We start from the raw sequence: 19636 nt of genomic DNA, 5'->3' as shown, positions 1-19636 counted from the left end.
ACCACACCAGGGCCTGTGGCTCTGGCTGAGGCCACTTACACCACATCAGGGCCTGTGGCTGCTGGATGAGGCGACTTACACCACACCAAGGGCCTGTGGCTGCTGGCTGAGGCCACCCACACCACACCAGGGCCTGTGGCTGCTGGCTGAGGCCACTTACACCACACCAAGGGCCTGTGGCTGCTGGCTGAGGCCACATACACCACACCACGGCCTTATTTGCTTCTGAGGCCACTTACACCACACCAGGGCCTTAGTTGCTATTGAGGGCAATTACACCACACCAGGGCCTGTTGCTCTTGCTCAGGCCACTTACACCACACCAGGGCCTGTGGCTCTTGCTCAGGCCACTTACTCCACACCAGGGCCTGTGGCTCTTGCTCAGGCCACTCATATCACACCAGGCCCTGTGCTTCTGGCCGAGGCCATCTTCACCAAACCAGGCCCTGTGCTGCTAGCTGTGGCCATGTACAACACACCAGGCCCTGTTCTGGTTCCTGAGGCCATCTTCAACAATCCAGGGCCTGTGCTGTTGGATAAATGCTAAACTGAGCCTTTGGGTTAGGGTATTATGCAAACATGCAGGTATGGTTATAGGATTGTCTTCGTAACTTCAGGTACTTGCCACCTAATCAGTTGAATCCATAAATTGAGACATTGTGCTGTGGCCAGCAGCTTACGGCCATACCACCCTGAGCACGCCCGACCTCGTCTGATCTCGGAAGCTAAGCAGGGCTGGGCTTGGTTAGTACTTGGATGGGAGACTTCCTTGGAATACCTGGTGCTGTAAGCCTTTCATTTTCATGTCATTGAACCGCTTTTGATCCAGAGAAGGGGTGTATTAAAAGACCAAAAGCAGCTGCCCATTAATGAGGGCACATTAACGACATTGCTTTTGGCTGTTTTCCAATGTCTTGTGCTGCTAGCTGATGCCACTTACACCACACCAGGGCCTGAGTGACCGGCTGGGGCCACTTACACCACATCAGGCCCTATGGTTGCTGGCTGAGGCCACTTACACCACACCAGGGCCTGTGGCTGCTGGCTGAGGCCACCTACACCACACCAGGGCCTTAGTTGCTATTGAGGCCAATTACACCACACCAGGGTCTGTGGCTCTTGCTCAGGCCACTTACACCACACCAGGGCCTGTGGCTGCTGGCTGAGGCCACTTACACCACACCAGGGCATTAGTTGCTATTGAGGCCACTTACACCACACCAGGGCCTGTGGCTGCTGGCTGAGGCCACCTACACCACACCAGGGCCTGTGGCAGTGGCTGAGGCCACTTACACCACACCAGGGCCTGTGGCTGCTGGCTGAGGCCACTTACACCACACCAGGGCATTAGTTGCTATTGAGGCCAATTACACCACACCAGGGTCTGTGGCTCTTGCTCAGGCCACTTACACCACACCAGGGCCTGTGGCACTGGCTGAGGCCACTTACACCACACCAGGGCCTGTGGCACTGGCTGAGGCCACTTACACCACACCAGGGCCTGTGGCTGCTGGCTGAGGCCACTTACACCACACCAGGGCCTGTGGCTGCTGGCTGAGGCCACTTACACCACACCAGGGCCTGTGGCTGCTGGCTGAGGCCACTTACACCACACCAGTGCCTGTGGCTTCTGGCTGAGGCCACTTACACCACACCAGGGCCTTAGTTGCTATTGAGGCCAATTACACCACACCAGGGTCTGTGACTCTTGCTCAGGCCACTTACACCACACCAGGGCCTGTGGCACTGGCTGAGGCCACTTACACCACACCAGGGCCTGTGGCTGCTGGCTGAGGCCACTTACACCACACCAGGGCCTGTGGCTGCTGGCTGAGGCCAATTACACCACACCAGGGCCTGTGGCTCTTGCTCAGGCCACTCACATCACATCAGGCCCTGCGCTTCTGGCCGAGGCCATCTTCACCAAACCAGGCCCTGTGCTGCTAGCTGTGGCCATGTACAACACACCAGGCCCTGTGCTGGTTCCTGAGGCCTTCTTCAACAATCCAGGGCCTGTGCTGTTAGATAAATGCTAAACTGAGCCTTTGGGTTAGGGTATTATGCAAACATGCAGGTATGGTTAAAGGATTGTCTTCGTAACTTCAGGTACTTGCCACCTAATCAGTTGAATCCATAAATTGAGACATTGTGCTGGGGCCAGCAGCTTACGGCCGTACCACCCTGAGCACGCCCGACCTCGTCTGATCTCGGAAGCTAAGCAGGGCTGGGCTTGGTTAGTACTTGGATGGGAGACTACCTGGGAATACCTGGTGCTGTAACCCTTTCATTTTCATGTCATTGAACCGCTTTTGATCCAGAGAAGGGGTGTATTAAAAGACCAAAAGCAGCTGCCCATTAATGAGGGCACATTAACGACATTGCTTTTGGCTGTTTTCCAATGTCTTGTGCTGCTAGCTGATGCCACCTACACCACACCAGGGCCTGAGTGACCGGCTGGGGCCACTTACACCACATCAGGGCCTGTGGCTGCTGGCTGAGGCCACTTACACCACACCAGGGCCTGTGGCTGCTGGCTGAGGCCACTTACACCACACCAGGGCCTGTGGCTGCTGGCTGAGGCCACCTACACCACACCAGCGCCTTAGTTGCTATTGAGGCCAATTACACCACACCAGGGTCTGTGGCTCTTGCTCAGGCCACTTACACCACACCAGGGCCTGTGGCTGCTGGCTGAGGCCACTTAAACCACACCAGGGCATTAGTTGCTATTGAGGCCACTTACACCACACCAGGGCCTGTGGCTGCTGGCTGAGGCCACCTACACCACACCAGGGCATTAGTTGCTATTGAGGCCAATTACACCACACCAGGTCTTTGGCTCTTGCTCAGGCCACTTACACCACACCAGGGCCTGTGGCACTGGCTGAGGCCACTTACACCCCACCCGGGCCTGTGGCTCTGGCTGAGGCCACTTACACCACACCAGGGCCTGTGGCTGCTGGCTGAGGCCACCTACACCACACCAGGGCATTAGTTGCTATTGAGGCCAATTACACCACACCAGGGCCTGTGGCACTGGCTGAGGCCACTTACACCACACCAGGGCCTGTGGCTGCTGGCTGAGGCCACTTACACCACGCCAGGGCCTGTGGCTGCTGGCTGAGGTCACTTACACCACACCAGGGCCTGTGGCTGCTGGCTGAGGGCACTTACACCACACCAGTGCCTGTGGCTTCTGACTGAGGCCACTTACACCACACCAGGGCCTGTGGCTGCTGGCTCAGGCCACTTACACCACACCAGGGCCTGTGGCTGCTGGCTGAGGCCACTTACACCACACCAGGGCCTGTGGCTGCTGGCTGAGGCCACTTACACCACACCAGTGCCTGTGGCTGCTGGCTGAGGCCACTTACACCACACCAGGGCATTAGTTGCTATTGAGGCCCCTTACACCACACCAGGGCCTGTGGCACTGGCTGAGGCCACTTACACCACACCAGGGCCTGTGGCTGCTGGCTGAGTCCACCTACACCACACCAGGGCATTAGTTGCTATTGAGGCCAATTACACCACACCAGGGTCTGTGGCTCTTGCTCAGGCCACTTACACCACACCAGGGCCTGTGGCACTGGCTGAGGCCACTTACACCACACCAGGGCCTGTGGCTGCTGGCTGAGGCCACTTACACCACACCAGGGCATTAGTTGCTATTGAGGCCACTTACACCACACCAGGGCCTGTGGCTGCTGGCTGAGGCCACTTACACCACACCAGGGCATTAGTTGCTATTGAGGCCAATTGCACCACACCAGGGTCTGTGGCTCTTGCTCAGGCCACTTACACCACACCAGGGCCTGTGGCACTGGCTGAGGCCACTTACACCACACCAGGGCCTGTGGCTGCTGGCTGAGGGCACTTACACCACACCAGTGCCTGTGGCTGCTGGCTGAGGCCACTTACACCACACCAGGGCATTAGTTGCTATTGAGGCCACTTACACCACACCAGGGCCTGTGGCTGCTGGCTGAGGCCACATACACCACACCAGGGCCTTAGTTGCTATTGAGGCCAATTACACCACACCAGGGCCTGTGGCACTGGCTGAGGCCACTTACACCACACCAGGGCCTGTGGCTGCTGGCTGAGGCCACTTACACCACACAAGGGCCTGTGGCTGCTGGATGAGGCCACCCACACCACACCAGGGCCTGTGGCTGCTGGCTGAGGCCACTTACACCACACCAGGGCCTGTGGCTCTTGCTCAGGCCACTCATATCACACCAGACCCTGTGCTTCTGGCCGAGGCCATCTTCACCAAACCTGGCCCTGTGCTGCTTGCTGTGGCCATGTACAACACACCAGGCCCTGTGCTGGTTCCTGAGGCCATCTTCAACAATCCAGGGCCTGTGCTGTTAGATAAATGCCAAACTGAGCCTTTGGGTTAGGGTATTATGCAAACATGCAGGTATGGTTATAGGATTGTCTTCGTAACTTCAGGTACTTGCCACCTAATCAGTTGAATCCATAAATTGAGACATTGTGCTGGGGCCAGCAGCTTACGGCCATACCACCCTGAGCACGCCCGACCTCGTCTGATCTCGGAAGCTAAGCAGGGCTGGGCTTGGTTAGTACTTGGATGGGAGACTTCCTTGGAATACCTGGTGCTGTAAGCCTTTCATTTTCATGTCATTGAACCGCTTTTGATCCAGAGAAGGGGTGTATTAAAAGACCAAAAGCAGCTGCCCATTAATGAGGGCACATTAACGACATTGCTTTTGGCTGTTTTCCAATGTCTTGTGCTGCTAGCTGATGCCACTTACACCACACCAGGGCCTGAGTGACCGGCTGGGGCCACTTACACCACATCAGGGCCTGTGGTTGCTGGCTGAGGCCACTTACACCACACCAGGGCCTGTGGCTGCTGGCTGAGGCCACCTACACCACACCAGGGCCTTACTTGCTATTGAGGCCAATTACACCACACCAGGGTCTGTGGCTCTTGCTCAGGCCACTTACACCACACCAGGGCCTGTGGCTGCTGGATGAGGCGACTTACACCACACCAAGGCCTGTGGCTGCTGGATGAGGCCACTTACACCACACCAGGGCCTTAGTTGCTATTGAGGCCACTTACACCACACCAGGGCCTGTGGCTCTGGCTGAGGCCACTTACACCACACCACGGCCTTATTTGCTTCTAAGGCCACTTACACCACACCAGGGCCTGTGGCTCTGGCTGAGGCCACTTACACCACACCAGGTCTGTGGCTCTTGCTCAGGCCACTTACTCCACACCAGGGCCTGTGGCTCTTGCTCAGGCCACTCATATCACACCAGGCCCTGTGCTTCTGGCCGAGGCCATCTTCACCAAACCAGGCCCTGTGCTGCTAGCTGTGACCATGTACAACACACCAGGCCCTGTTCTTGTTCCTGAGGCCATCTTCAACAATCCAGGGCCTGTGCTGTTGGATAAATGCTAAACTGAGCCTTTGGGTTAGGGTATTATGCAAACATGCAGGTATGGTTATAGGATTGTCTTCGTAACTCCAGGTACTTGCCACCTAATCACTTGAATCCATAAATTGAGACATTGTGCTGTGGCCAGCAGCTTAGGGCCATACCACCCTGAGCATGCCCGACCACGTCTGATCTCGGAAGCTAAGCAGGGCTGGGCTTGGTTAGTACTTGGATGGGAGACTTCCTTGGAATACCTGGTGCTGTAAGCCTTTCATTTTCATGTCTTTGAACCGCTTTTGATCCAGAGAAGGGGTGTATTAAAAGACCAAAAGCAGCTGCCCATTAATGAGGGCACATTAACGACATTGCTTTTGGCTGTTTTCCAATGTCTTGTGCTGCTAGCTGATGCCACCTACACCACACCAGGGCCTGAGTGACCGGCTGGGGCCACTTACACCACATCAGGGCCTGTGGCTGCTGGCTGAGGCCACTTACACCACACCAGGGCATTAGTTGCTATTGAGGCCAATTACACCACACCAGGGTCTGTGGCTCTTGCTCAGGCCACTTACACCACACCAGGGCCTGTGGCACTGGCTGAGGCCACTTACACCACACCAGGGCCTGTGGCTGCTGGCTGAGGCCACTTACACCACACCAGGGCCTGTGGCTGCTGGCTGAGGCCACTTACACCACACCAGGGCCTGTGGCTGCTGGCTGAGGGCACTTACACCACACCAGTGCCTGTGGCTTCTGGCTGAGGCCACTTACACCACACCAGGGCCTGTGGCTCTTGCTCAGGCCACTTACACCACACCAGGGCCTGTGGCTGCTGGCTGAGGGCACTTACACCACACCAAGTGCCTGTGGCTGCTGGCTGAGGGCACTTACACCACACCAGTGCCTGTGGCTGCTGGCTGAGGCCACTTACACCACACCAGGGCATTAGTTGCTATTGAGGCCACTTACACCACACCAGGGCCTGTGGCTGCTGGCTGAGGCCACATACACAACACCAGGGCCTTAGTTGCTATTGAGGCCAATTACACCACACCAGGGCCTGTGGCACTGGCTGAGGCCACTTACACCACACCAGGGCCTGTGGCTGCTGGCTGAGGCCACTTACACCACACAAGGGCCTGTGGCTGCTGGCTGAGGCCACCCACACCACACCAGGGCCTGTGGCTGCTGGCTGAGGCCACTTACACCACACCAGGGCCTGTGGCTCTTGCTCAGGCCACTCATATCACACCAGACCCTGTGCTTCTGGCCGAGGCCATCTTCACCAAACCTGGCCCTGTGCTGCTTGCTGTGGCCATGTACAACACACCAGGCCCTGTGCTGGTTCCTGAGGCCATCTTCAACAATCCAGGGCCTGTGCTGTTAGATAAATGCCAAACTGAGCCTTTGGGTTAGGGTATTATGCAAACATGCAGGTATGGTTATAGGATTGTCTTCGTAACTTCAGGTACTTGCCACCTAATCAGTTGAATCCATAAATTGAGACATTGTGCTGGGGCCGGCAGCTTACGGCCATACCACCCTGAGCACGCCCGACCTCGTCTGATCTCGGAAGCTAAGAAGGGCTGGGCGTGGTTAGTACTTGGATGGGAGACTGCCTGGGAATACCTGGTGCTGTAAGCCTTTCATTTTCATGTCATTGAACCACTTTTGATCCAGAGAAGTGGTGTATTAAAAGACCAAAAGCAGCTGCCCATTAATGAGGGCACATTAACGACACTGCTTTTGGCTGTTTTCCAATGTCTTGTGCTGCTAGCTGATGCCACCTACACCACACCAGGGCCTGAGTGACCGGCTGGGGCCACTTACACCACATCAGGGCCTGTGGCTCTGGCTGAGGCCACTTACACCACACCAGGGCCTGTGGCTCTGGCTGAGGCCACTTACACCACATCAGGGCCTGTGGCTGCTGGATGAGGCGACTTACACCACACCAAGGGCCTGTGGCTGCTGGCTGAGGCCACCCACACCACACCAGGGCCTGTGGCTGCTGGCTGAGGCCACTTACACCACACCAGGGCCTGTGGCTCTTGCTCAGGCCACTCATATCACACCAGACCCTGTGGCTCTGGCTGAGGCCACTTACACCACACCAGGGCCTGTGGCTCTGGCTGAGGCCACTTACACCACATCAGGGCCTGTGGCTGCTGGATGAGGCGACTTACACCACACCAAGGGCCTGTGGCTGCTGGCTGAGGCCACCCACACCACACCAGGGCCTGTGGCTGCTGGCTGAGGCCACTTACACCACACCAAGGGCCTGTGGCTGCTGGCTGAGGCCACATACACCACACCACGGCCTTATTTGCTTCTGAGGCCACTTACACCACACCAGGGCCTGTGGCTGCTGGCTGAGGCCACTTACACCACACCAGGGCCTGTGGCTGCTGGCTGAGGCCACATACACCACACCAGGGCCTTAGTTGCTATTGAGGCCAATTACACCACACCAGGGCCTGTTGCTCTTGCTCAGGCCACTTACACCACACCAGGGCCTGTGGCTCTTGCTCAGGCCACTTACTCCACACCAGGGCCTGTGGCTCTTGCTCAGGCCACTCATATCACACCAGGCCCTGTGCTTCTGGCCGAGGCCATCTTCACCAAACCAGGCCCTGTGCTGCTAGCTGTGGCCATGTACAACACACCAGGCCCTGTTCTGGTTCCTGAGGCCATCTTCAACAATCCAGGGCCTGTGCTGTTGGATAAATGCTAAACTGAGCCTTTGGGTTAGGGTATTATGCAAACATGCAGGTATGGTTATAGGATTGTCTTCGTAACTTCAGGTACTTGCCACCTAATCAGTTGAATCCATAAATTGAGACATTGTGCTGTGGCCAGCAGCTTACGGCCATACCACCCTGAGCACGCCCGACCTCGTCTGATCTCGGAAGCTAAGCAGGGCTGGGCTTGGTTAGTACTTGGATGGGAGACTTCCTTGGAATACCTGGTGCTGTAAGCCTTTCATTTTCATGTCATTGAACCGCTTTTGATCCAGAGAAGGGGTGTATTAAAAGACCAAAAGCAGCTGCCCATTAATGAGGGCACATTAACGACATTGCTTTTGGCTGTTTTCCAATGTCTTGTGCTGCTAGCTGATGCCACTTACACCACACCAGGGCCTGAGTGACCGGCTGGGGCCACTTACACCACATCAGGCCCTATGGTTGCTGGCTGAGGCCACTTACACCACACCAGGGCCTGTGGCTGCTGGCTGAGGCCACCTACACCACACCAGGGCCTTAGTTGCTATTGAGGCCAATTACACCACACCAGGGTCTGTGGCTCTTGCTCAGGCCACTTACACCACACCAGGGCCTGTGGCTGCTGGCTGAGGCCACTTACACCACACCAGGGCATTAGTTGCTATTGAGGCCACTTACACCACACCAGGGCCTGTGGCTGCTGGCTGAGGCCACCTACACCACACCAGGGCATTAGTTGCTATTGAGGCCAATTACACCACACCAGGGTCTGTGGCTCTTGCTCAGGCCACTTACACCACACCAGGGCCTGTGGCACTGGCTGAGGCCACTTACACCACACCAGGGCCTGTGGCTCTGGCTGAGGCCACTTACACCACACCAGGGCCTGTGGCTGCTGGCTGAGGCCACTTACACCACACCAGGGCCTGTGGCTGCTGGCTGAGGCCAATTACACCACACCAGGGCCTGTGGCTCTTGCTCAGGCCACTCACATCACACCAGGCCCTGCGCTTCTGGCCGAGGCCATCTTCACCAAACCAGGCCCTGTGCTGCTAGCTGTGGCCATGTACAACACACCAGGCCCTGTGCTGGTTCCTGAGGCCATCTTCAACAATCCAGGGCCTGTGCTGTTAGATAAATGCTAAACTGAGCCTTTGGGTTAGGGTATTATGCAAACATGCAGGTATGGTTAAAGGATTGTCTTCGTAACTTCAGGTACTTGCCACCTAATCAGTTGAATCCATAAATTGAGACATTGTGCTGGGGCCAGCAGCTTACGGCCATACCACCCTGAGCACGCCCGACCTCGTCTGATCTCGGAAGCTAAGCAGGGCTGGGCTTGGTTAGTACTTGGATGGGAGACTACCTGGGAATACCTGGTGCTGTAAGCCTTTCATTTTCATGTCATTGAACCGCTTTTGATGCAGAGAAGGGGTGTATTAAAAGACCAAAAGCAGCTGCCCATTAATGAGGGCACATTAACGACATTGCTTTTGGCTGTTTTCCAATGTCTTGTGCTGCTAGCTGATGCCACCTACACCACACCAGGGCCTGAGTGACCGGCTGGGGCCACTTACACCACATCAGGGCCTGTGGCTGCTGGCTGAGGCCACTTACACCACACCAGGGCCTGTGGCTGCTGGCTGAGGCCACTTACACCACACCAGAGCATTAGTTGCTATTGAGGCCAATTACACCACACCAGGGTCTGTGGCTCTTGCTCAGGCCACTTACACCACACCAGGGCCTGTGGCACTGGCTGAGGCCACTTACACCACACCAGGGCCTGTGGCTGCTGGCAGAGGCCACTTACACCACACCAGGGCATTATTTGCTATTGAGGCCACTTACACCACACCAGGGTCTGTGGCTGCTGGCTGAGGCCACCTACACCACACCAGGGCATTAGTTGCTATTGAGGCCAATTACACCACACCAGGGTCTGTGGCTCTTGCTCAGGCCACTTACACCACACCAGGGCCTGTGGCACTGGCTGAGGCCACTTACACCACACCAGGGCCTGTGGCTCTGGCTGAGGCCACTTACACCACACCAGGGCCTGTGGCTGCTGGCTGAGGCCACTTACACCACACCAGTACCTGTGGCTTCTGTTTGAGGCCACTTACACCACACCAGGGCCTGTGGCTCTTGCTCAGGCCACTCACATCACACCAGACCCTGCGCTTCTGGCCGAGGCCATCTTCACCAAACCAGGCCCTGTGCTGCTAGCTGTGGCCATGTACAACACACCAGGCCCTGTGCTGGTTCCTGAGGCCATCTTCAACAATCCAGGGCCTGTGCTGTTAGATAAATGCTAAACTGAGCCTTTGGGTTAGGGTATTATGCAAACATGCAGGTATGGTTAAAGGATTGTCTTCGTAACTTCAGGTACTTGCCACCTAATCAGTTGAATCCATAAATTGAGACATTGTGCTGGGGCCAGCAGCTTACGGCCATACCACCCTGAGCACGCCCGACCTCGTCTGATCTCGGAAGCTAAGCAGGGCTGGGCTTGGTTAGTACTTGGATGGGAGACTACCTGGGAATACCTGGTTCTGTAAGCCTTTCATTTTCATGTCATTGAACCGCTTTTGATCCAGAGAAGGGGTGTATTAAAAGACCAAAAGCAGCTGCCCATTAATGAGGGCACATTAACGACATTGCTTTTGGCTGTTTTCCAATGTCTTGTGCTGCTAGCTGATGCCACCTACACCACACCAGGGCCTGAGTGACCGGCTGGGGCCACTTACACCACATCAGGGCCTGTGGCTGCTGGCTGAGGCCACTTACACCACACCAGGGCCTGTGGCTGCTGGCTGAGGCCACTTACACCACACCAGAGCATTAGTTGCTATTGAGGCCAATTACACCACACCAGGGTCTGTGGCTCTTGCTCAGGCCACTTACACCACACCAGGGCCTGTGGCACTGGCTGAGGCCACTTACACCACACCAGGGCCTGTGGCTGCTGGCTGAGGCCACCTACACCACACCAGGGCCTTAGTTGCTATTGAGGCCACTTACACCACACCAGGGCCTGTGGCAGTGGCTGAGGCCACTTACACCACACCAGGGCCTGTGGCTGCTGGCTGAGGCCACTTACACCACACCAGGGTCTGTGGCTCTTGCTCAGGCCACTTACACCACACCAGGGCCTGTGGCAGTGGCTGAGGCCACTTACACCACACCAGGGCCTGTGGCTGCTGGCTGAGGCCACTTACACCACACCAGGGCATTAGTTGCTATTGAGGCCACTTACACCACACCAGGGCCTGTGGCTGCTGGCTGAGGCCACCTACACCACACCAGGGCCTGTGGCAGTGGCTGAGGCCACTTACACCACACCAGGGCCTGTGGCTGCTGGCTGAGGCCACTTACACCACACCAGGGCATTAGTTGCTATTGAGGCCAATTACACCACACCAGGGTCTGTGGCTCTTGCTCAGGCCACTTACACCACACCAGGGCCTGTGGCACTGGCTGAGGCCACTTACACCACACCAGGGCCTGTGGCACTGGCTGAGGCCACTTACACCACACCAGGGCCTGTGGCTGCTGGCTGAGGCCACTTACACCACACCAGGGCCTGTGGCTGCTGGCTGAGGCCACTTACACCACACCAGGGCCTGTGGCTGCTGGCTGAGGCCACTTACACCACACCAGTGCCTGTGGCTTCTGGCTGAGGCCACTTACACCACACCAGGGCCTTAGTTGCTATTGAGGCCAATTACACCACACCAGGGTCTGTGACTCTTGCTCAGGCCACTTACACCACACCAGGGCCTGTGGCACTGGCTGAGGCCACTTACACCACACCAGGGCCTGTGGCTGCTGGCTGAGGCCACTTACACCACACCAGGGCCTGTGGCTGCTGGCTGAGGCCAATTACACCACACCAGGGCCTGTGGCTCTTGCTCAGGCCACTCACATCACACCAGGCCCTGCGCTTCTGGCCGAGGCCATCTTCACCAAACCAGGCCCTGTGCTGCTAGCTGTGGCCATGTACAACACACCAGGCCCTGTGCTGGTTCCTGAGGCCATCTTCAACAATCCAGGGCCTGTGCTGTTAGATAAATGCTAAACTGAGCCTTTGGGTTAGGGTATTATGCAAACATGCAGGTATGGTTAAAGGATTGTCTTCGTAACTTCAGGTACTTGCCACCTAATCAGTTGAATCCATAAATTGAGACATTGTGCTGGGGCCAGCAGCTTACGGCCATACCACCCTGAGCACGCCCGACCTCGTCTGATCTCGGAAGCTAAGCAGGGCTGGGCTTGGTTAGTACTTGAATGGGAGACTGCCTGGGAATACCTGGTGCTGTAAGCCTTTCATTTTCATGTCATTGAACCGCTTTTGATCCAGAGAAGGGGTGTATTAAAAGACCAAAAGCAGCTGCCCATTAATGAGGGCACATTAACGACATTGCTTTTGGCTGTTTTCCAATGTCTTGTGCTGCTAGCTGATGCCACCTACACCACACCAGGGCCTGAGTGACCGGCTGGGGCCACTTACACCACATCAGGGCCTGTGGCTGCTGGCTGAGGCCACTTACACCACACCAGGGCCTGTGGCTGCTGGCTGAGGCCACTTACACCACACCAGGGCATTAGTTGCTATTGAGGCCAATTACACCACACCAGGGTCTGTGGCTCTTGCTCAGGCCACTTACACCACACCAGGGCCTCTGGCACTGGCTGAGGCCACTTACACCACACCAGGGCCTGTGGCTGCTGGCTGAGGCCACCTACACCACACCAGGGCATTAGTTGCTATTGAGGCCAATTACACCACACCAGGGTCTGTGGCTCTTGCTCAGGCCACTTACACCACACCAGGGCCTCTGGCACTGGCTGAGGCCACTTACACCACACCAGGGCCTTGTGCTGCTGGCTGAGGCCACTTACACCACACCAGTGCCTGTGGCTGCTGGCTGAGGCCACTTACACCACACCAGGGCATTAGTTGCTATTGAGGCCCCTTACACCACACCAGGGCCTGTGGCACTGGCTGAGGCCACTTACACCACACCAGGGCCTGTGGCTGCTGGCTGAGGCCACCTACACCACACCAGGGCATTAGTTGCTATTGAGGCCAATTACACCACACCAGGGTCTGTGGCTCTTGCTCAGGCCACTTACACCACACCAGGGCCTGTGGCACTGGCTGAGGCCACTTACACTACACCAGGGCCTGTGGCTCTGGCTGAGGCCACTTACACCACACCAGGGCCTGTGGCTGCTGGCTGAGGCCACTTACACCACACCAGGGCCTGTGGCTGCTGGCTGAGGCCACCCACACCACACCAGGGCCTGTGGCTGCTGGCTGAGGCCACTTACACCACACCAGGGCCTGTGGCTGCTGGCTGAGGCCACTTACACCACACCAGGGCCTGTGGCTGCTGGCTGAGGCCACTTACACCACACCAGTGCCTGTGGCTTCTGGCTGAGGCCACTTACACCACACCAGGGCCTGTGGCTCTTGCTCAGGCCACTCACATCACACCAGGCCCTGCGCTTCTGGCCGAGGCCATCTTCACCCAACCAGGCCCTGTGCTGCTAGCTGTGGCCATGTACAACACACCAGGCCCTGTGCTGGTTCCTGAGGCCATCTTCAACAATCCAGGGCCTGTGCTGTTGGATAAATGCTAAACTGAGCCTTTGGGTTAGGGTATTATGCAAACATGCAGGTATGGTTATAGGATTGTCTTCGTAACTTGTGCTGTAAGCCTTTCATTTTCATGTCATTGAACCGCTTTTGATCCAGAGAAGGGGTGTATTAAAAGACCTCAAGCAGCTGCCCATTAATGAGGGCACATTAACGACATTGCTTTTGGCTGTTTTCCAATGTCTTGTGCTGCTAGCTGATGCCACCTACACCACACCAGGGCCTGAGTGACCGGCTGGGGCCACTTACACCACATCAGGGCCTGTGGCTGCTGGCTGAGGCCACTTACACCACACCAGGGCCTGTGGCTGCTGGCTGAGGCCACTTACACCACACCAGAGCCTTAGTTGCTATTGAGGCCAATTACACCACACCAGGGTCTGTGGCTCTTGCTCAGGCCACTTACACCACACCAGGGCCTTAGTTGCTATTGAGGCCAATTACACCACACCAGGGCCTGTGGCTGCTGGCTGAGGCCACTTACACCACACCAGGGCCTGTGGCTGCTGGCTGAGGCCACTTACACCACACAAGGGCCTGTGGCTGCTGGCTGAGGCCACCTACACCACACCAGGGCCTTAGTTGCTATTGAGGCCAATTACACCACACCAGGGTCTGTGACTCTTGCTCAGGCCACTTACACCACACCAGGGCCTGTTGCACTGGCTGAGGCCACTTACACCACACCAGGGCCTGTGGCTGCTGGCTGAGGCCACTTACACCACACCAGGGCCTGTGGCTGCTGGCTGAGGACACTTACACCACACCAGGGCCTGTGGCTGCTGGCTGAGGGCACTTACACCACACCAGTGCCTGTGGCTTCTGGCTGAGGCCACTTACACCACACCAGGGCCTGTGGCTCTTGCTCAGGCCACTCACATCACATCAGGCCCTGCGCTTCTGGCCGAGGCCATCTTCACCAAACCAGGCCCTGTGCTGCTAGCTGTGGCCATGTACAACACACCAGGCCCTGTGCTGGTTCCTGAGGCCTTCTTCAACAATCCAGGGCCTGTGCTGTTAGATAAATGCTAAACTGAGCCTTTGGGTTAGGGTATTATGCAAACATGCAGGTATGGTTAAAGGATTGTCTTCGTAACTTCAGGTACTTGCCACCTAATCAGTTGAATCCATAAATTGAGACATTGTGCTGGGGCCAGCAGCTTACGGCCATACCACCCTGAGCACGCCCGACCTCGTCTGATCTCGGAAGCTAAGCAGGGCTGGGCTTGGTTAGTACTTGGATGGGAGACTACCTGGGAATACCTGGTGCTGTAAGCCTTTCATTTTCATGTCATTGAACCGCTTTTGATCCAGAGAAGGGGTGTATTAAAAGACCAAAAGCAGCTGCCCATTAATGAGGGCACATTAACGACATTGCTTTTGGCTGTTTTCCAATGTCTTGTGCTGCTAGCTGATGCCACCTACACCACACCAGGGCCTGAGTGACCGGCTGGGGCCACTTACACCACATCAGGGCCTGTGGCTGCTGGCTGAGGCCACTTACACCACACCAGGGCCTGTGGCTGCTGGCTGAGGCCACTTACACCACACCAGGGCATTAGTTGCTATTGAGGCCAATTGCACCACACCAGGGTCTGTGGCTCTTGCTCAGGCCACTTACACCACACCAGGGCCTGTGGCACTGGCTGAGGCCACTTACACCACACCAGGGCCTGTGGCTGCTGGCTGAGGGCACTTACACCACACCAGTGCCTGTGGCTGCTGGCTGAGGCCACTTACACCACACCAGGGCATTAGTTGCTATTGAGGCCACTTACACCACACCAGGGCCTGTGGCTGCTGGCTGAGGCCACATACACAACACCAGGGCCTTAGTTGCTATTGAGGCCAATTACACCACACCAGGGCCTGTGGCACTGGCTGAGGCCACTTACACCACACCAGGGCCTGTGGCTGCTGGCTGAGGCCACTTACACCACACAAGGGCCTGTGGCTGCTGGATGAGGCCACCCACACCACACCAGGGCCTGTGGCTGCTGGCTGAGGCCACTTACACCACACCAGGGCCTGTGGCTCTTGCTCAGGCCACTCATATCACACCAGACCCTGTGCTTCTGGCCGAGGCCATCTTCACCAAACCTGGCCCTGTGCTGCTTGCTGTGGCCATGTACAACACACCAGGCCCTGTGCTGGTTCCTGAGGCCATCTTCAACAATCCAGGGCCTGTGCTGTTAGATAAATGCCAAACTGAGCCTTTGGGTTAGGGTATTATGCAAACATGCAGGTATGGTTATAGGATTGTCTTCGTAACTTCAGGTACTTGCCACCTAATCAGTTGAATCCATAAATTGAGACATTGTGCTGGGGCCAGCAGCTTACGGCCATACCACCCTGAGCACGCCCGACCTCGTCTGATCTCGGAAGCTAAGCAGGGCTGGGCTTGGTTAGTACTTGGATGGGAGACTTCCTTGGAATACCTGGTGCTGTAAGCCTTTCATTTTCATGTCATTGAACCGCTTTTGATCCAGAGAAGGGGTGTATTAAAAGACCAAAAGCAGCTGCCCATTAATGAGGGCACATTAACGACATTGCTTTTGGCTGTTTTCCAATGTCTTGTGCTGCTAGCTGATGCCACTTACACCACACCAGGGCCTGAGTGACCGGCTGGGGCCACTTACACCACATCAGGGCCTGTGGTTGCTGGCTGAGGCCACTTACACCACACCAGGGCCTGTGGCTGCTGGCTGAGGCCACCTACACCACACCAGGGCCTTACTTGCTATTGAGGCCAATTACACCACACCAGGGTCTGTGGCTCTTGCTCAGGCCACTTACACCACACCAGGGCCTGTGGCTGCTGGATGAGGCGACTTACACCACACCAAGGCCTGTGGCTGCTGGATGAGGCCACTTACACCACACCAGGGCCTTAGTTGCTATTGAGGCCACTTACACCACACCAGGGCCTGTGGCTCTGGCTGAGGCCACTTACACCACACCACGGCCTTATTTGCTTCTAAGGCCACTTACACCACACCAGGGCCTGTGGCTCTGGCTGAGGCCACTTACACCACACCAGGGCCTGTGGCTCTTGCTCAGGCCACTTACTCCACACCAGGGCCTGTGGCTCTTGCTCAGGCCACTCATATCACACCAGGCCCTGTGCTTCTGGCCGAGGCCATCTTCACCAAACCAGGCCCTGTGCTGCTAGCTGTGACCATGTACAACACACCAGGCCCTGTTCTTGTTCCTGAGGCCATCTTCAACAATCCAGGGCCTGTGCTGTTGGATAAATGCTAAACTGAGCCTTTGGGTTAGGGTATTATGCAAACATGCAGGTATGGTTATAGGATTGTCTTCGTAACTCCAGGTACTTGCCACCTAATCACTTGAATCCATAAATTGAGACATTGTGCTGTGGCCAGCAGCTTAGGGCCATACCACCCTGAGCATGCCCGACCACGTCTGATCTCGGAAGCTAAGCAGGGCTGGGCTTGGTTAGTACTTGGATGGGAGACTTCCTTGGAATACCAGGTGCTGTAAGCCTTTCATTTTCATGTCTTTGAACCGCTTTTGATCCAGAGAAGGGGTGTATTAAAAGACCAAAAGCAGCTGCCCATTAATGAGGGCACATTAACGACATTGCTTTTGGCTGTTTTCCAATGTCTTGTGCTGCTAGCTGATGCCACCTACACCACACCAGGGCCTGAGTGACCGGCTGGGGCCACTTACACCACATCAGGGCCTGTGGCTGCTGGCTGAGGCCACTTACACCACACCAGGGCCTGTGGCTGCTGGCTGAGGCCACTTACACCACACCAGAGCATTAGTTGCTATTGAGGCCAATTACACCACACCAGGGTCTGTGGCTCTTGCTCAGGCCACTTACACCACACCAGGGCCTGTGGCACTGGCTGAGGCCACTTACACCACACCAGGGCCTGTGGCTGCTGGCAGAGGCCACTTACACCACACCAGGGCATTATTTGCTATTGAGGCCACTTACACCACACCAGGGCCTGTGGCTGCTGGCTGAGGCCACCTACACCACACCAGGGCATTAGTTGCTATTGAGGCCAATTACACCACACCAGGGTCTGTGGCTCTTGCTCAGGCCACTTACACCACACCAGGGCCTGTGGCACTGGCTGAGGCCACTTACACCACACCAGGGCCTGTGGCTCTGGCTGAGGCCACTTACACCACACCAGGGCCTGTGGCTGCTGGCTGAGGCCACTTACACCACACCAGGGCCTGTGGCTGCTGGCTGAGGCCACTTACACCACACCAGTGCCTGTGGCTTCTGGCTGAGGCCACTTACACCACACCAGGGCCTTAGTTGCTATTGAGGCCACTTACACCACACCAGGGCCTGTGGCTGCTGGCTGAGGCCACTTACACCACACCAGGGCCTGTGGCTCTTGCTCAGGCCACTTACACCACACCAGGGCCTGTGGCTCTTGCTCAGGCCACTCACATCACACCAGGCCCTGCGCTTCTGGCCGAGGCCATCTTCACCAAACCAGGCCCTGTGCTGCTAGCTGTGGCCATGTACAACACACCAGGCCCTGTGCTGGTTCCTGAGGCCATCTTCAACAATCCAGGGCCTGTGCTGTTAGATAAATGCTAAACTGAGCCTTTGGGTTAGGGTATTATGCAAACATGCAGGTATGGTTAAAGGATTGTCTTCGTAACTTCAGGTACTTGCCACCTAATCAGTTGAATCCATAAATTGAGACATTGTGCTGGGGCCAGCAGCTTACGGCCATACCACCCTGAGCACGCCCGACCTCGTCTGATCTCGGAAGCTAAGCAGGGCTGGGCTTGGTTAGTACTTGGATGGGAGACTGCCTGCGAATACCTGGTGCTGTAAGCCTTTCATTTTCATGTTATTGAACCGCTTTTGATCCAGAGAAGGGGTGTATTAAAAGACCAAAAGCAGCTGCCCATTAATGAGGGCACATTAACGACATTGCTTTTGGCTGTTTTCCAATGTCTTGTGCTGCTAGCTGATGCCACCTACACCACACCAGGGCCTGAGTGACCGGCTGGGGCCACTTACACCACATCAGGGCCTGTGGCTGCTGGCTGAGGCCACTTACACCACACCAGGGCCTGTGGCTGCTGGCTGAGGCCACTTACACCACACCAGGGCATTAGTTGCTATTGAGGCCAATTACACCACACCAGGGTCTGTGGCTCTTGCTCAGGCCACTTACACCACACCAGGGCCTGTGGCACTGGCTGAGGCCACTTACACCACACCAGGGCCTGTGGCTGCTGGCTGAGGCCACCTACACCACACCAGGGCCTTAGTTGCTATTGAGGCCAATTACACCACACCAGGGTCTGTGGCTCTTGCTCAGGCCACTTACACCACACCAGGGCCTGTGGCTGCTGGCTGAGGCCACTTACACCACACCAGGGCATTAGTTGCTATTGAGGCCACTTACACCACACCAGGGCCTGTGGCTGCTGGCTGAGGCCACCTACACCACACCAGGGCATTAGTTGCTATTGAGGCCAATTACACCACACCAGGGTCTGTGGCTCTTGCTCAGGCCACTTACACCACACCAGGGCCTGTGGCACTGGCTGAGGCCACTTACACCACACCAGGGCCTGTGGCTCTGGCTGAGGCCACTTACACCACACCAGGGCCTGTGGCTGCTGGCTGAGGCCACTTACACCACACCAGGGCCTGTGGCTGCTGGCTGAGGGCACTTACACCACACCAGGGCCTGTGGCTGCTGGCTGAGGCCACTTACACCACACCAGGGCCTGTGGCTCTTGCTCAGGCCACTTACACCACACCAGGGCCTGTGGCTGCTGGCTGAGGGCACTTACACCACACCAGTGCCTGTGGCTG

The 19636-nt window shown here is 56.6% G+C and overlaps 11 non-coding genes and 2 pseudogenes across 11 annotated transcripts; all 13 read left to right on the top strand.

Moving 5' to 3' along the window:
- The first annotated feature begins 674 nt into the window (after positions 1-674).
- On the top strand, positions 675-793 carry LOC145426737 (5S ribosomal RNA). The gene has a single exon (XR_013907453.1). It is a non-coding gene; the product is annotated as a 5S ribosomal RNA (ribosomal RNA).
- Positions 794-2163: 1370 nt separating this feature from the next.
- Positions 2164-2282, top strand: LOC145427208 (5S ribosomal RNA). The gene has a single exon (XR_013907940.1). It is a non-coding gene; the product is annotated as a 5S ribosomal RNA (ribosomal RNA).
- A 2233-nt stretch (positions 2283-4515) lies between these two features.
- LOC145426736 (5S ribosomal RNA) lies at positions 4516-4634 on the top strand. The gene has a single exon (XR_013907452.1). It is a non-coding gene; the product is annotated as a 5S ribosomal RNA (ribosomal RNA).
- Positions 4635-5568: 934 nt separating this feature from the next.
- LOC145427330 (5S ribosomal RNA) lies at positions 5569-5687 on the top strand (annotated as a pseudogene).
- Positions 5688-6943: 1256 nt separating this feature from the next.
- LOC145427226 (5S ribosomal RNA) lies at positions 6944-7062 on the top strand. Its single transcript, XR_013907958.1, has one exon. It is a non-coding gene; the product is annotated as a 5S ribosomal RNA (ribosomal RNA).
- Positions 7063-8279: 1217 nt separating this feature from the next.
- Positions 8280-8398, top strand: LOC145426735 (5S ribosomal RNA). The gene has a single exon (XR_013907451.1). It is a non-coding gene; the product is annotated as a 5S ribosomal RNA (ribosomal RNA).
- Positions 8399-9413: 1015 nt separating this feature from the next.
- On the top strand, positions 9414-9532 carry LOC145427595 (5S ribosomal RNA). The gene has a single exon (XR_013908137.1). It is a non-coding gene; the product is annotated as a 5S ribosomal RNA (ribosomal RNA).
- A 1054-nt stretch (positions 9533-10586) lies between these two features.
- On the top strand, positions 10587-10705 carry LOC145427064 (5S ribosomal RNA). Its single transcript, XR_013907788.1, has one exon. It is a non-coding gene; the product is annotated as a 5S ribosomal RNA (ribosomal RNA).
- Positions 10706-12349: 1644 nt separating this feature from the next.
- On the top strand, positions 12350-12468 carry LOC145426638 (5S ribosomal RNA). Its single transcript, XR_013907348.1, has one exon. It is a non-coding gene; the product is annotated as a 5S ribosomal RNA (ribosomal RNA).
- Positions 12469-14965: 2497 nt separating this feature from the next.
- LOC145427594 (5S ribosomal RNA) lies at positions 14966-15084 on the top strand. Its single transcript, XR_013908136.1, has one exon. It is a non-coding gene; the product is annotated as a 5S ribosomal RNA (ribosomal RNA).
- Positions 15085-16140: 1056 nt separating this feature from the next.
- On the top strand, positions 16141-16259 carry LOC145426733 (5S ribosomal RNA). Its single transcript, XR_013907449.1, has one exon. It is a non-coding gene; the product is annotated as a 5S ribosomal RNA (ribosomal RNA).
- Positions 16260-17194: 935 nt separating this feature from the next.
- On the top strand, positions 17195-17313 carry LOC145427290 (5S ribosomal RNA; annotated as a pseudogene).
- Positions 17314-18524: 1211 nt separating this feature from the next.
- Positions 18525-18643, top strand: LOC145426806 (5S ribosomal RNA). The gene has a single exon (XR_013907525.1). It is a non-coding gene; the product is annotated as a 5S ribosomal RNA (ribosomal RNA).
- The last annotated feature ends 993 nt before the right edge of the window (positions 18644-19636 follow it).

The sequence above is a fragment of the Astatotilapia calliptera genome, chromosome 3, assembly GCF_964374335.1.
Source record: "Astatotilapia calliptera chromosome 3, fAstCal68.1, whole genome shotgun sequence".
In the NCBI taxonomy this organism is placed as follows: Eukaryota; Metazoa; Chordata; class Actinopteri; order Cichliformes; family Cichlidae; genus Astatotilapia; species Astatotilapia calliptera.
Note: the sequence above shows the minus strand (reverse complement) of the source record. Positions and strands in the feature narration are given on the sequence as shown.